Raw genomic sequence first — 15,204 nt, 5'->3', positions numbered from 1 at the left:
TCTGCAGGGACTTCTTTGGAATGAAAGGTTTCCTGGTGTTACCTCAATATTGCAGGAAATGGCAATCAAGTATAAAAAAATTTTTTTATTAGTTGTAAAAGAAAAAGTTCTTTAGGCCACAAATACCCTGAACTCTTGCTTGGAATATTTGGTATTATTTGGAAGGTAATAGATTTGCTTGAAAATGGTAGAATAAGTACTATTGTTTATAATGAATATGAATCTTGGATTGAAATATTATTTGGGGGTCATTAATGCCTAGAATTATTACATTTTAAGAAGATTGCATCATTATTCGTTTTGTATTTATCAGATATGTGTTTGGTAGCGGAAGCATTATGAGATATTTTCCATTATGATTTCAAGTATAGAAGATTTTCATTATGTTATTTTACAGTTTTTAAAGAAAAAGACTTGTGGGCTGTAAAATATACCCTGAACTATATTACCTACAATCGTTGGTATTTTTTTTATGGGATACTAGATTTGACTTGAAAACATTACTTTTTTTTTTTTTTTTTTTGTCGCTGTTCTCCCGCATTTGCGAGGTAGCGCAAGGAAACAGACGAAAGAAATGGCCCAACCCACCCCCATACACATGTATATACATATGTCCACACATGCAAATATACATACCTACACAGCATTCCATGGTTTACCCCAGACGCTTCACATGCCCTGATTCAATCTACTGACAGCAAGTCAACCCCGGTATACCACATCGATCCAATTCACTCTATTCCTTGCCCTCCTTTCACCCTCCTGCATGTTCAGGCCCCGATCACACAAAATCTTTTTCACTCCATCTTTCCACCTCCAATTTGGTCTCCCACTTCTCCTCGTTCCCTCCACCTCCGACACATATATCCTCTTGGTCAGTCTTTCCTCACTTATTCTCTCCATGTGCCCAAACCATTTCAAAACACCCTCTTCTGCTCTCTCAACCACGGTCTTTTTATTTCCACACATCTCTCTTACCCTTACGTTACTTAATCAAACCACCTCACACCACACATTGTCCTCAAACATCTCATTTCCAGCACATCCATCCTCCTGCGCACAACTCTATCCATAGCCCACGCCTCGCAACCATACAACATTGTTGGAACCACTATTCCTTCAAACATACCCATTTTTGCTTTCCGAGATAATGTTCTCAACTTCCACACATTCTTCAAGGCTCCCAGGATTTTTGCCCCCTCCCCCACCCTATGATCCACTTCCGCTTCCATGGTTCCATCCGCTGCCAGATCCACTCCCAGATATCTGAAACACTTTACTTCCTCCAGTTTTTCTCCATTCAAACTTATCTCCCAATTGACTCGACCCTCAACCCTACTGTACCCAATTACCTTGCTCTTATTCACATTTACTCTTAACTTTCTTCTTTCACACACTTCACCAAACTCAGTCACCAGCTTCTGCAGTTTCTCACATGAATCAGCCACCAGCGCTGTATCATCAGCGAACAACAACTGACTCACTTCCCAAGCTCTCTCATCCCCATTACATTACATTACTATAAGTACTAATTTCATGCTAAAATGTGATCTAGCATAGAAATACTGTTTGGGAGTTGTTACGCATGAATTATTATATTTTAATATTGTGTCATTCCTTGTTTGGTATTTATTGGGTATCTGTTGGCTAGGGAAAACATTCAGGTATTTTCCATGAATATTTCAAGTATAGAAGCATTTCTTTGTATTACAGTTTTAAAAGAAAAAGTTTTTTGGCTAGTGTCTTTTTTTTTCCAGTAGATTTGCTTCAGAACCTCATTAATTGGACTATTTTTCATGCTGAACGTGAATTTAGGGTTGTAATATTGTTAGGGTGTCGTTAAGGCCTGTTAAGAAAGTTGTCATTTTCATTTTGTATTTGTCAGGTATCTGTTGGCTAGGAGAAGCACAAGATATTTTCCATGATTATTTTAAGTTTAGAAGCATTTTGATATGTTTAAAGGAAAAGTGTATGCTGAAAAAATGCCTGACCAATTACTTGCTTTTTTTTTTTTTTTTTTTTTTTTGAGGATACTAGATTTGCTTACTATGCTGAATACGAATCTGAATTTGAAATATTGTTTTGGGGCTGTTAAGGGCTATAATTAATGATTACATTTTAATCATCATTATTTTCATAGTTATCAGATGTCTGTTGGCTAGAGGAAGCATTACGAGATGTTTTCCATGATTATTTTAAGTATAGAAGCATTTCATTATATTATACTACAGATTCCCTGCGTGTCGTAGAAGGCGACTAAAAGGGGAGGGAGCGGGGGGCTGGAAATCCTCCCCTCTTGTTTTTTTTTTTTAATTTTCCAAAAGAAGGAACAGAGAAGGGGGCCAGGTGAGGATATTCCCTCAGAGGCCCAGTCCTCTGTTCTTAACGCTAACTTGCTGATGTGGGAAATGGCGAATAGTTTGAAAGAAAAAGAAAGAAAGATTTAAAAGAAAATTTTGTGGGGCTAAAAATCTCTCATTTACTGTTAATTTTTGAGTGCAACAGATTTGCTTCAAAACCACAGTATAAGGAATATTTTTCACGATGAATACGAAACTGGGGTTGAAGTATTGTTTAGGAGTCATTAAGGCCTGTAAATAATGATTACATACTGGAGAGTGAGAGGCATGCAAGGAATAGAGTGACTGGAATGATGTGATATACCAGGGTCGACTTGCTATCAATGGACAGAATCAGGGCATGTGGAATGTCTGATGTAAACCATGGAAAGGTCTGTGCAGCCTGGATGTGGATAGAAAGCTGTGGTTTTGGTGCATTACACATGACAGAGACTGAGTGTGAACAAATGTAGCCTATTTTGTCAGGTTTCCTGGTGCTACCTTTGCTGAAGTAGAGGGGTAGTGATGCTGTTTCTTGTGGGGCGGGGTAGCACTGGGAATTGATGAAAGCAAGTATGAATATGTACATGTGTATATATATAATTTTTTCTTACATATTCACGATTTCCTGCATTAGCGAGGTAGAGTTAAGAACAGAGGACTGAGCCTTAGAGGAAATATCCTCTCTTGGCCCCTTTCTCTGTTCCTTCTTTTGGAAAATTGAAAACGAAGGGGGAGGATTTCCAGCCCCCCACTCCCTCGCCTTTCAGTCACCTTCTACAGCTCTCCTGTTTGCTGATGATACAGTGCTGGTGGCTGATTTGGGTGAGAAATGGCCCAAGTTGGTGACTGAGTTTGGTAAAGTGTGTGAAAGAAGAAAGTTGAGAGTAAATGTGAATAAGAGCAAGGTTGTTAGGTTCAGTAGGGTTAAGGGACATGTTCTTTGGCTGGTAAATTTTAATGGAGAAAAACTGGAAGAAGTGAAGTGTTTTAGATATCTGGGAGTGTATTTGGTAGTGAATGGAAACACGGAATCGGAAGTCAGTCACAGGGTGGGGGAGGGGGTGAAGGTTTTGGGAGTGTTGAAGAATGTGTGGAAGGCAAGAACATTATCTCGGGGAGCAAAAATGGGCATGTTTGAAGGAATTGTGGTTCCAACAATGCTATCTGGTTGTGAGGCATGGGCTCTAGATATGGTTGTGTAGAGGAGGGTGGATGCGTTGGAAATGTTTGAGGACAATATGTGGTGTGAGGTGGTTTAATTGAGTAAGTAATGAAATTGTAAGAGAGAGGTGTGGTAATAAAAAGAGTGTGGTTGAGAGAGCAGAAGAGGCTGTGTTGAAATTGTTTGGACACATGGAGAGAATAAGTGAGGAAAGATTGACAAAGAGGATATATGTGTCAGAGGTGGAGGGAAGAAGAAGCAGGAGACCAAGTTTGAGATGGAGGAATGGAGTGAAAAAGATTTTGAGCGATTGGGGCCTGAACATACAGGAGGGTAACGTGCAAGGAATAGAGTGAATTGGAACGATGTGGTATATCAGGGTCGACATGCTGTCATTAGATTGAACCAGGCCATGTGAAGTGTCTGAGATAAACCATGGAAAGGTCTCTTGGGTCTGGATGTGGAGCTATGGTTTTGGTGCATTAAACATGACAGCTAGAGACTGAGTGTGAATGAATGTGGCCATTTTTGTCCTTTCCTGGTGCTACCTCGCTGGGGGATGCTATTTCATGTGTGGTGGGGTAGTGATGGGAATGGATGAAGGCAGCCATTATGAATATTTACATATGCTTATATGTATATGTCTGTGTATGTATATGGGCTGTTGTGTATATGTGTGTGTGAGTGGGTTGGGCCATTCCTCATCTGTTTCCTTGCGCTGCCTCGCTGGCACAGGAGCCGACGATTGGGTCTATTGAAAGAAAAAAAGGTAGATAAATGTGTGTATGTGAGAAGTAATTTGAAAAATGGATTTATATGTAGTATTTATGGATCTGGAGAAGGCATATGATAGGGTTGATGGAGATGCTTTGTGGAAGATTTTAAGAGTATATGGTGTGGGAGGTAACTTGCTAGAAGCAGTGAAAAGTTTTGCGAAGGATGTAAGACGTGTATGAGTAGGAAGAGAGGAAAGTGATTGGTTCTCAGTGAATGTCAGTTTGCGGGAGGGGTGCGTGCTGTCTTCATGGTTGTTTAATTTGTTTATGGATGGGGTGAATGGGGAGGTGAATGCAAGAGTTTTGGAGAGAGGGGCAAGTATGCATTCTGTTGTGGATGAGAGGGCTTGGGAAGTGAGTCAGTTGTTCACTGATGATACAACGCTGGTGGCTGATTCGCATGAGAAACTGCAGAAGATGTGACTGAGTTTGGTAAAAGAAGAAAACTGAGAGTAAATGTGAATAAGAGCAAGGTTATTAGGTTCAGTAGGGTTGAGGGACAAGTTAACTGGGAGGTAAGTTTGAATGGAGAGAAACTGGAGGAAGTGAAATGTTTTAGATATCTGGGAGTGGATTTGGCAGTGGATGGAACCATGGAGGTGGGAGTGAGTCACAGGGTGGGGCAGGGGGCAAAGGTTCTGGGAGCATTGAAGAATGTGTGGAAGGCAAGAACTTTATCTCAGAAAGCAAAAATTGGTATGTTTGAAAGAATAGTGGTTCCAACAATGTTATATGGTTGTGAGGCATGGGCTATAGATAGGGTTGTGCACAGGAGGGTGGATGTGTTGGAAATGAAATGTTTGGGGACACTATGTGGTGTGAGGTGGTTTGATCGAACAAGTAATGAAAGGGAAAGAGATGTGTGGTAATAAGAAAGAGTGGTTGAGAGAGCAGAAGAGGGTGTGTTGAAATGGTTTGGTCACATGGAGGGAATGAGTGAAGAAACATGACAAAGAGGATATATGTGTCAAAGGTAGAGGGAATGAGAAGTGGGAGACCATATTGGTGATGGAAGGGTGGAGTGAAAAAGATTTTGTGATCAGGGTCTGAACATGCTGGAGGGTGAAAGGCGTGCAAGGAATAGAGTGAATTGGAACGATGTGGTATACTGGGGGTGACGTGGTGTCAATGGATTGAACCAGGGCATGTGAAGCGACTGGAATAAATCATGGAAAGTTTTGTGGGGCCTCGATGTGGAAAGGGAGCTGTGGTTTCAGTGCATTACACATGACAGCTAGAATGTATGTGTGAATGCATGTGGCCTTTGTTGTCTTTTCCTAGCACTACCTCGCGCATGTGGGGAAGGGGGGTGCTGTTTTTCATTTGTGGGATGGTAACGGGAAGGGATATTCACTGCTTCTAGCATCTTATCTCCCTCACCATATACTCTTAATATCTTCCACAAAGCATCTCTGTCAGCTCTATCATATGCCTTCTCCAGATCCATAAATGCTACATGCAAATCCATCTGTTTTTCTAAGCATTTCTCACATACATTCTTCAAAGCAAACACCTTATCCACACATCCTCTACCACTTATAAAACTTCACTGCTCTTTCCCAGTCTGATGCTCCGTACATGCCTTTTCCCACTCAATCAATACCCTCCCATATAATTTCCCAGGAATACTCAACAAACTTATACCTCTGTAATTTGAGCACTCGCCTTTATCCCTTTTGCCTTTTACAGTGGCACTGTGCATGCATTCCGCCAATCCTCAGGCACTTTACTATGAACCATACATACATTGAATATCCTTACCAACCAGTCAACAACACAGTCACCCCCATTTTCAATAAATTTCACCGCAATACCATACAAACCCGCTGCCTTGCTGGCTTTCATCTTCCACAAAGCTTTCAGTACCTCTTCTCTGTTTACCTAATCATTCTTCCTGACCCTCTCACTTTGCTCACCACCTCGACCAAAACGCGCTATATCTGCCACTCTATCATCACACACATTCAACAAACCTTCAGAATACTCACTCCATCTCCTCACTTCACCACTGCTTGTTATTACCTCCCCATTAGCCTCATTCACCGATGTTCCCATTTGTTCTCGTCTGATGCACGTTATTTGCCTCCTTCCAATACATCTGTTTATTCTCCCTAAAACTTAATGACACTCTCCCTATCTCACATTTGCCCTCTTTTTCACCTATTGCACCTTTCTCTTAACCTCCTGCCTCTGTCATTTATACATTTCCCAGTCATTTGCACTACTTCCCCACGAAAATCATCCAAATGCCTTTCTTTTCTCTTTCACGAACAATCTTACATCTTCATCCCACTACTCACTAATATATGTATATATATTGTATTATATTATGCTTTGTCGGTGTCTCCTGTATTAGCGAGGTAGCACAAGGAAACAGACGAAAGAATGGCCCAACCCACCCACATACACATGTATATACATACACGCCCACGCACGCATATATACATACTTGTACATTTCAGTGTATACATACATATACATACTCAGACAAATACATATATTCACATGTACATTATTCATACTTGCCATCAGCCATTCCCGTCGCCACCTCATCACACGTGAAATGGCTCCCATCTCCCCTTGTACGTGCTCAAGGTAGCGCTAGGGAAAAAAACAACGAAGGCCACATTTGTTCACACTCAGTTTCTAGCTGTCATGAGTAATGTACCGAAACCACAGCTCCCTTTCCACATGTAGGCCCCACAAAACTTTCCATGGTTTACCTCAGACACTTCACATGCCCTGGTTCAATCCATTGACAGGACGTCGACCCCGGTATACCACATCGTTCCAATTCACTCTATTCCTTGCATGCCTTTCACCCTTCTGCATCTTCAGGCCCAGATTGCTCAAAATCTTTTTCACTCCATCTTTCCACCTCCAATTTGGTCTCCCACTTCTTGTTCCCTCCACCTCAGTTAATCTTTCCTCACTCATTCTCTCCACGTGACCAAACCATTTCAATACACCCTCTTCTGCTCTCTCAACCATACTCTTTTTATTACCACACATGTCTCTTACCCTGTCATTACTTACTCAAACCATCTCACACCACATATTGTCCTCAAACATCTCATTTCCAACACACCCTCCTCCGCACAACCCTATCTATAGCCCACGCCTCGCATCCATATAACATTGTTGGAACCACTATTCCTTCAAACATACCCATTTTTGCTTTCCTAGATAATGTTCTCGCCTTCCACACATTCTTCAATGCTCCCAGAACCTTTGCCCCCTCCCCCACCCTGTGACTCACTTTCGCTTCCATGGTTCCATATCCTGTTAAATCCACTCCCAGATATCTAAAACACTTCACTTCCTCCAGTTTTTCTCCATTCAAACTTACCTCCCAATTGACTTGTCCCTCAACCCTATTGTACCTAATAACTTTGCTTTTATTCACATTTACTCTCAGCTTTCTTCTTTCTCACACTTTACCAAACTCAGTCACCAGCTTCTGCAGTTTCTCACCCAAATCAGCCACCAGTGCTGTATCATCAGTGAACAACAACTGACTCACTTCCCAAGGCCTCTTATCCTGAACAGACTGTATGTAGCCTTAATGGATCTGGAGAAGGCATATGATAGAGTTGATAGAGATGATCTTTGGAAGGTATTAAGAATATATGGTGTGGGAGGCAAGTTGTTAGAAGCAGTGAAAAGTTTTTATCAAGGATGTAAGGCATGTTTACGTGTAGGAAGATAGGAAAGTGATTGGTTCTCAGTGAATGTTGGTTTATGGCAGGTGTGCATGGTCTCCATGCTTGTTTAATTTGTTTATGGGTGGAATTGTTAGGGAGGTGAATGCAAGAGTTTTGGAAAGAGGGGCAAGTATGCAGTCTGTTGTGGACGAGAGAGCTTGGTAAGTGAGTCATTTGATGTTCGCTGATTATACAGCGCTGGTGGCTGATTCGGGTGAGAAACTGCAGAAGCTGGTGACTGAGTTTGGTAAAGTGTGAGAAAGAAGAAAGCTGAGAGTAAATGTGAATAAGAGCAAAGTTATTAGGTACAGTAGGGTTGAGGGCAAGTCAATTGGGAGGTAAGTTTGAATGGAGAAAAACTGGAGGAAGTGAAGTGTTTTAGATATCTGGGAGAGGATTTGGCAGTGTATGGAACCACGGAAGCGAAAGTGAATCATAGGTTGGGGGAAGGGGTGAAAGTTCTGGGAGCGCTGAAAAATGTGTGAAAATCGAGAATGTTATCTTGGAAAGCAAAAATTGGTATGTTTGAAGGAATAGTGGTTCCAACAATATTATATAGTTGCAAGGCATGGGCTATAGATAGAGTTCAGAGGAGGGTGGATGTGCTAGAAATGAGATGTTTGAGGACAATATGTGGTGTGAGGTGGTTTGATCGAGTAAGTAATGAAAGGGTAAGAGAGATGTTTGGTTGAGAGAGCAGAAGAGGGTGTTTTGAAATGGTTTGGTCACATGGAGAGAATGAGTGAGGAAAGATTGACAGAGAGGATATAAGTGTCAGAGGTGGAGGGAACGAGAAGTGGGAGACCAAATTGGAGGTGGAAAGATGGAGTGAAAAAGATTTTGAGTGATCGGGTCCTGAACTTGAAGAAGGTTGAAAGGCCTCTAAAGAATAGAGTGAATTGGAACGATATGGTACACTGGGGTCGACGTATTGTCAATGGATTGAACCAGGGCATGTGAAGCGTCTGAGGTAAATAATGGAAAGTTTTTTGGGCCTGGATGTGGAAAGAGAGCTGTGGTTTTGGTGCATTATACATGACAGCTAGAGACTGGTGTGAACGAATGTGGCCTTTGTTGTCTTTTCCTAGTGCTACCTCGCGCACATGCGGGGGGGGGGGCTATCATTTCGTGTGGCGGGGTGGCGACAGGAATGAATAAGGGCAGACAGTATGAATTATGTACAAGTGTATATATATGAATTATGTCTGTGTTTGTATATATATGTATACGTTGAGATGTATAGGTATGTATATGTGTGTGTGTGGACGTATGTGTATATACATGTGTACGTGGGTGGGTTGGGCCATTCTTTTGTCTGTTTCCTTGCGCTACCTTGCTAACGCGGGAGACAGGGACAAAATATAATAGATATAGATAGATAGATTTTTTTTTTTTTTCGCTGTCTCCCGCGTTTGCGAGGTAGCGCAAGGAAACAGACGAAAGAAATGGCCCAACCCACCCCCATACACATGTATATACATACGTCCACACATGCAAATATACATACCTACACAGCTTTCCATGGTTTACCCCAGACGCTTCACATGCCTTGATTCAATCCACTGACAGCACGTCAACCCCGGTATACCACATTGCTCCAATTCACTCTATTCCTTGCCCTCCTTTCACCCTCCTGCATGTTCAGGCCCCGATCACACAAAATCTTTTTCACTCCATCTTTCCACCTCCAATTTGGTCTCCCTCTTCTCCTCGTTCCCTCCACCTCCGACACATATATTCTCTTGGTCAATCTTTCCTCACTCATTCTCTCCATGTGCCCGAACCATTTCAAAACACCCTCTTCTGCTCTCTCAACCACGCTCTTTTTATTTCCACACATCTCTCTTACCCTTACGTTACTTACTCGATCAAACCACCTCACACCACATATTGTCCTCAAACATCTCATTTCCAGCACATCCATCCTCCTGCGCACAACTCTATCCATAGCCCACGTCTCACAACCATACAACATTGTTGGAACCACTATTCCTTCAAACATACCCATTTTTGCTTTCCGAGATAATGTTCTCGACTTCCACACATTCTTCAAGGCTCCCAGAATTTTCGCCCCCTCCCCCACCCTATGATCCACTTCCGCTTCCATGGTTCCATCCGCTGCCAGATCCACTCCCAGATATCTAAAACACTTCACTTCCTCCAGTTTTTCTCCATTCAAACTCACCTCCCAATTGACTTGACCCTCAACCCTACTGTACCTAATAACCTTGCTCTTATTCACAATTTATGGTATTTTCTGGATGGTACTATATTTGCTTGAAAATGGAAAAATAGTAGTTTAAGGACTATTTTTCGTGTAGGGCATGAAGCTGGGGTTGAAATATTTTTTAGGGGTCAGTAAGGCCTATAATTAAGATCTTGTATTTATTCGTTGCATTTTTATTTCATGTGTGCCTGCTAGGGGATGCATTATGGGATATTTTCCATGATTATTTCAAGTATTAAAGTATTTCACAATGTTATATTACAGTTTTTAGAGGAAAAGTTTTTGAGAATAAAATCCTAAACTGTTTCCTGCAGTCCTTATTATTTTTTGGGGGGTACAAGATTTGCTTGATAACTTTAAAGACTGATTTTCATGCTGAATATGAATTTGGGTTTGAAATATTGTCTGGGTTTCATTAAGGGCTGTAATTGATTATTACACTTGAAGTTATGCTATTCATTTTGAATTTACTGCGTTTATGGTGGGTATGGGAAGCATTGGGATACTTTCCGAGATTATTTCAAATACAGAATCATATTGTATCCTGTATTACAGTTTGAAAAGAGTTTTTTGGGATAAAAAATTCCCTACAATTTTTTGTATTTTTTAGAGGGTGCTTTGAGAACCTCAGCATAAGAACTACTTTTCTTGCTGAATATGAATCAATAATTATTTATTTATTTATTTTGCTTAGAAAAGCAAATGGATTTGTATGTAGCATTTATGGATCTGGAGAAGGCATATGATAGAGTTGATAGAGATGCTCTGTGGAAGGTATTAAGAATATATGGTGTGGGAGGAAAGATGTTAGAAGCAGTGAAAAGTTTTTATCGAGGATGTAAGGCATTTGTGCGTGTAGGAAGAGAGGAAAGTGATTGGTTCTCAGTGAATGTAGGTTTGTGGCAGGGGTGTGTGATGTCTCCATGGTTGTTTAATTTGTTTATGGATGGGGTTGTTAGGGAGGTAAATGCAAGAGTTTTGGAAAGAGGGGCAAGTATGAAGTCTGTTGGGGATGAGAGAGCTTGGGAAGTGAGTCAGTTGTTGTTCGCTGATGATACAGCGCTGGTGGCTGATTCATGTGAGAAACTGCAGAAGCTGGTGACTGAGTTTGGAAAAGTGTGTGGAAGAAGAAAGTTAAGAGTAAATGTGAATAAGAGCAAGGTTATTAGGTACAGTAGGGTTGAGGGTCAAGTCAATTGGGAGGTGAGTTTGAATGGAGAAAAACTGGAGGAAGTGAAGTGTTTTAGATATCTGGGAGTGGATCTGGCAGCGGATGGAACCATGGAAGCGGAAGTGGATCATAGGGTGGGGGAGGGGGCGAAAATCCTGGGGGCCTTGAAGAATGTGTGGAAGTCGAGAACATTATCTCAGAAAGCAAAAATGGGTATGTTTGAAGGAATAGTGGTTCCAACAATGTTGTATGGTTGCGAGGCGTGGGCTATGGATAGAGTTGTGCGCAGGAGGATGGATGTGCTGGAAATGAGATGTTTGAGGACAATGTATGGTGTGAGGTGGTTTGATCGAGTGAGTAACGTAAGGGTAAGAGAGATGTGTGGAAATAAAAAGAGCGTGGTTGAGAGAGCAGAAGAGGGTGTTTTGAAGTGGTTTGGGCACATGGAGAGGATGAGTGAGGAAAGATTGACCAAGAGGATATATGTGTCGGAGGTGGAGGGAACAAGGAGAAGAGGGAGACCAAATTGGAGGTGGAAAGATGGAGTGAAAAAGATTTTGTGTGATCGGGGCCTGAACATGCAGGAGGGTGAAAGGAGGGCAAGGAATAGAGTGAATTGGAGCGATGTGGTATACCGGGGTTGACGTGCTGTCAGTGGATTGAAGCAAGGCATGTGAAGCGTCTGGGGTAAACCATGGAAAGCTGTGTAGGTATGTATATTTGCGTGTGTGGACGTATGTATATACATGTGTATGGGGGGGGGGTTGGGCCATTTCTTTCGTCTGTTTCCTTGCGCTACCTCGCAAACGCGGGAGACAGCGACAAAGTATAATAGATAAATAAATAATTTTGCTTTTTGCTGTCTCCCGCTTTAGGGAGGTAGCACAAGGAAACAGACGAAAGAATGGCCCAACCCACCCACATACACATGTATATACATACACGTCCATACGCAAGTATACATACCCATATATCTCAATGTATACATATATATACACACACAGACATATACATATTTACACATGTACATAATTCATACTGTCTGCCTTTATGTGTTCCCATCGCCACCTCGCCACACATGGAATAACAACCCCCTTCCCCCCTCGTGTGCGAGGTAGCGCTAGGAAAAGACAACAAAGGCCCCATTCGTTCAGACTCAGTCTCTAGCTGTCATGTAATAATGCACCGAAACCAGAGCTCCCTTTCCACATCCAGGCTCCACAAAACTTTCCATGGTTTACCCCAGACGCTTCACATGCCCTGGTTCAATCCATTGACAGGACGTCGACCCCGGTATACCACATTGTTCCAATTCACTCTATTCCTTGCACGCCTTTCACCCTCCTGCATGTTCAGGCCCCGATCACTCAAAATCTTTTTCACTCCATCTTTCCACCTCCAATTTGGTCTCCTACTTCTCCTCGTTCCCTCCACCTCTGACACTTATATCCTCTTTGTCAATCTTTCCCCACTCATTCTCTTCATGTGACCAAACCATTTCAAAACACCCTCTTCTGCTCTCTCAACCACAAACTTTTTATTACCACACATCTCTCTGACCCTATTATTATTTAATCGATCAAACCACCTCACACCACATATTGTCCTCAAACATCTCATTTCCAGCACATCCACCCTCCTCCACACAACTCTATCCATAGCCCATGCCTCGCAACCATATAACATTGTCGGAACCACTATTCCTTCAAACATACCCATTTTTGCTTTCCGAGATAATGTTCTCGACTTCCACACATTCTTCAACGCTCCCAGAATCCCCCCCCCCCATGATTCACTTTCGCTTCCATGGTTCCATCCGCTGCCAAATCCACTCCCAGATATATAAGACACTTCACTTCCTCCAGTTTTTCTCCATTCAAACTTACCTCCCAATTGACTTGTCCCTCAACCCTATTGTACCTAATAACCTTGCTCGTATTCACATTTACTCTCAGCTTTCTTCTTTTACGCACTTTACCAAACTCAGTCACTAGTTTCTGCAGTTTCTCACGTGAATCAGCCACCAGTGCTGTATCATCAGCAAACAACAACTGACTCACTTCCCAAGCTTTCTCATCCACAGAAGACTGCATACGTGCCCCTCTTTCCAAAACTCTTGCATTCACCTCCCTAACAACCCCATCCATAAACAAATCAAACAACCATGGAGACATTACACACCCCTGCCGCAAACCTACATTCACTGAGAACCAATCACTTTCCTCTCTTCCTACACGTACACATGCCTTATATCCTCAATTAAAACTTTTCACTGCTTCTAACAACTTGTCTCCCACACCATATATTCTTAATACCTTCCACAGAGCATCTCTATCAACTCTATCATATGCCTTCTCCAGATCCATAAATGCTACATACAAATCCATATGCTTTTCTAAGTATTTCTCACATACGTTCTTCAAAGCAAACACCTGATCTACACATCCTCTACCACTTCTGAAACCACACTGCTCTTCCCCAATCTGATGCTCTGTACATGCCTTCACCCTCTCAATCAATACCCTCCCATATAATTTCCCAGGAATACTCTACAAACTTATACCTCTGTAATTTGAGCTCTCACTTTTATCCCCTTTGCCTTTGTACAATGGCACTATGCAAGCATTCTGCCAATCCTCAGGCACCTCACCATGAGTCATACATACATAAAATAACCTTACCAACCAGTCAACAATACAGTCATCCTCTTTTTTAATAAATTCCACTGCATTACAATCGAAATCTGCTGCCTTGCCAGCTTTCATCTTCCGCAAAGCTTGTACTACCTCTTCTCTGTTTACCAAATCATTTTCCCTAACCCTCTCACTTTGCTTACCACCTCGACCAAAACACCCTATATCTGCCACTCTTATCATCAAACACATTCAACAAACCTTCAAAATACTTGCTTCATCTCCTTCTCACATCACCACTACTTGTTATCACCTCCCCATTAGCCCCCTTCACTGAAGTTCCCATTTGTTCCCTTGTCTTACACACTTTATTTACCTCCTTCCAAAACATCTTTTTATTCTCCCTGAAATTTAATGATACTCTCTCACCCCAACTCTCATTTGCCCTCTTTTTCACCTCTTGCCCCTTTCTCTTGACCTCCTGCCTCTTTCTTTTATACAAGTCCCAGTCATTTGCATTGTTTCCCTGCAAAAATCGTCCAAACGTTGCAATATTGTTTGGTGGTCATTAAGGCCTTTATTGAATTATTGTATCTTTAAATTGTCATTCATTCATATTTATGGAATGTCTATTGGCTATAGGAACCATTATGAAATAGTTTCCTTGCCAATTAATTTCAAGTATAGAAGCATTTTTGAAAGCTAATTTTTTTTTTTTTTTGAGGATATTAGATTTTCATGAAAACTTCAGTTTAAGGACTATTTTTCAAGCTGAATATGAATCTGGGGTTGAAAGATATTGGTCATTAAGGCCTGTAATTAATTATTATGTTTCAGGTTTGTGTCATTATCAGCTTCATATTTATTGGATGTCTGTTGGGTAGGGGAAGCATTTTGAGATATTTTTCCTGTTTATTCTAAGTATAGTTTTTATGCATATTCACCTTAGTGAGGTGATGTCGAGAACGGAGGACAGAGCCTTCGAGGAAAAATCCACTCGTCCCCCTTCTGTATTCCTTCATTTGGAAAAGGAAAACAGGAGGGGAGGATTCCCAGCCCCCCATTCCCATTTATAGAAGTATTTAATGATATTTGTATTAAAAGAAAAGGTTTTTTGAGTTTAAAGATACACTGTAAATTTTTTTCATATTTTTCTGAAGGTATTAGATTGTTGAAGGATTATTTCATA

At 41.5% G+C, this 15,204-nt stretch overlaps 1 protein-coding gene across 2 annotated transcripts in view; it reads left to right on the top strand.

Moving 5' to 3' along the window:
- LOC139754658 (chromobox protein homolog 1-like) overlaps nucleotides 1–15,204 on the top strand; it is an 81,585-nt gene that overhangs the window by 52,847 nt on the left and 13,534 nt on the right. The window lies entirely within an intron of this gene.

This window comes from Panulirus ornatus, chromosome 17 (genome assembly GCF_036320965.1).
Source record: "Panulirus ornatus isolate Po-2019 chromosome 17, ASM3632096v1, whole genome shotgun sequence".
Taxonomy (NCBI): Eukaryota; Metazoa; Arthropoda; class Malacostraca; order Decapoda; family Palinuridae; genus Panulirus; species Panulirus ornatus.
This window is presented reverse-complemented; position numbering and strand designations above follow the sequence as displayed.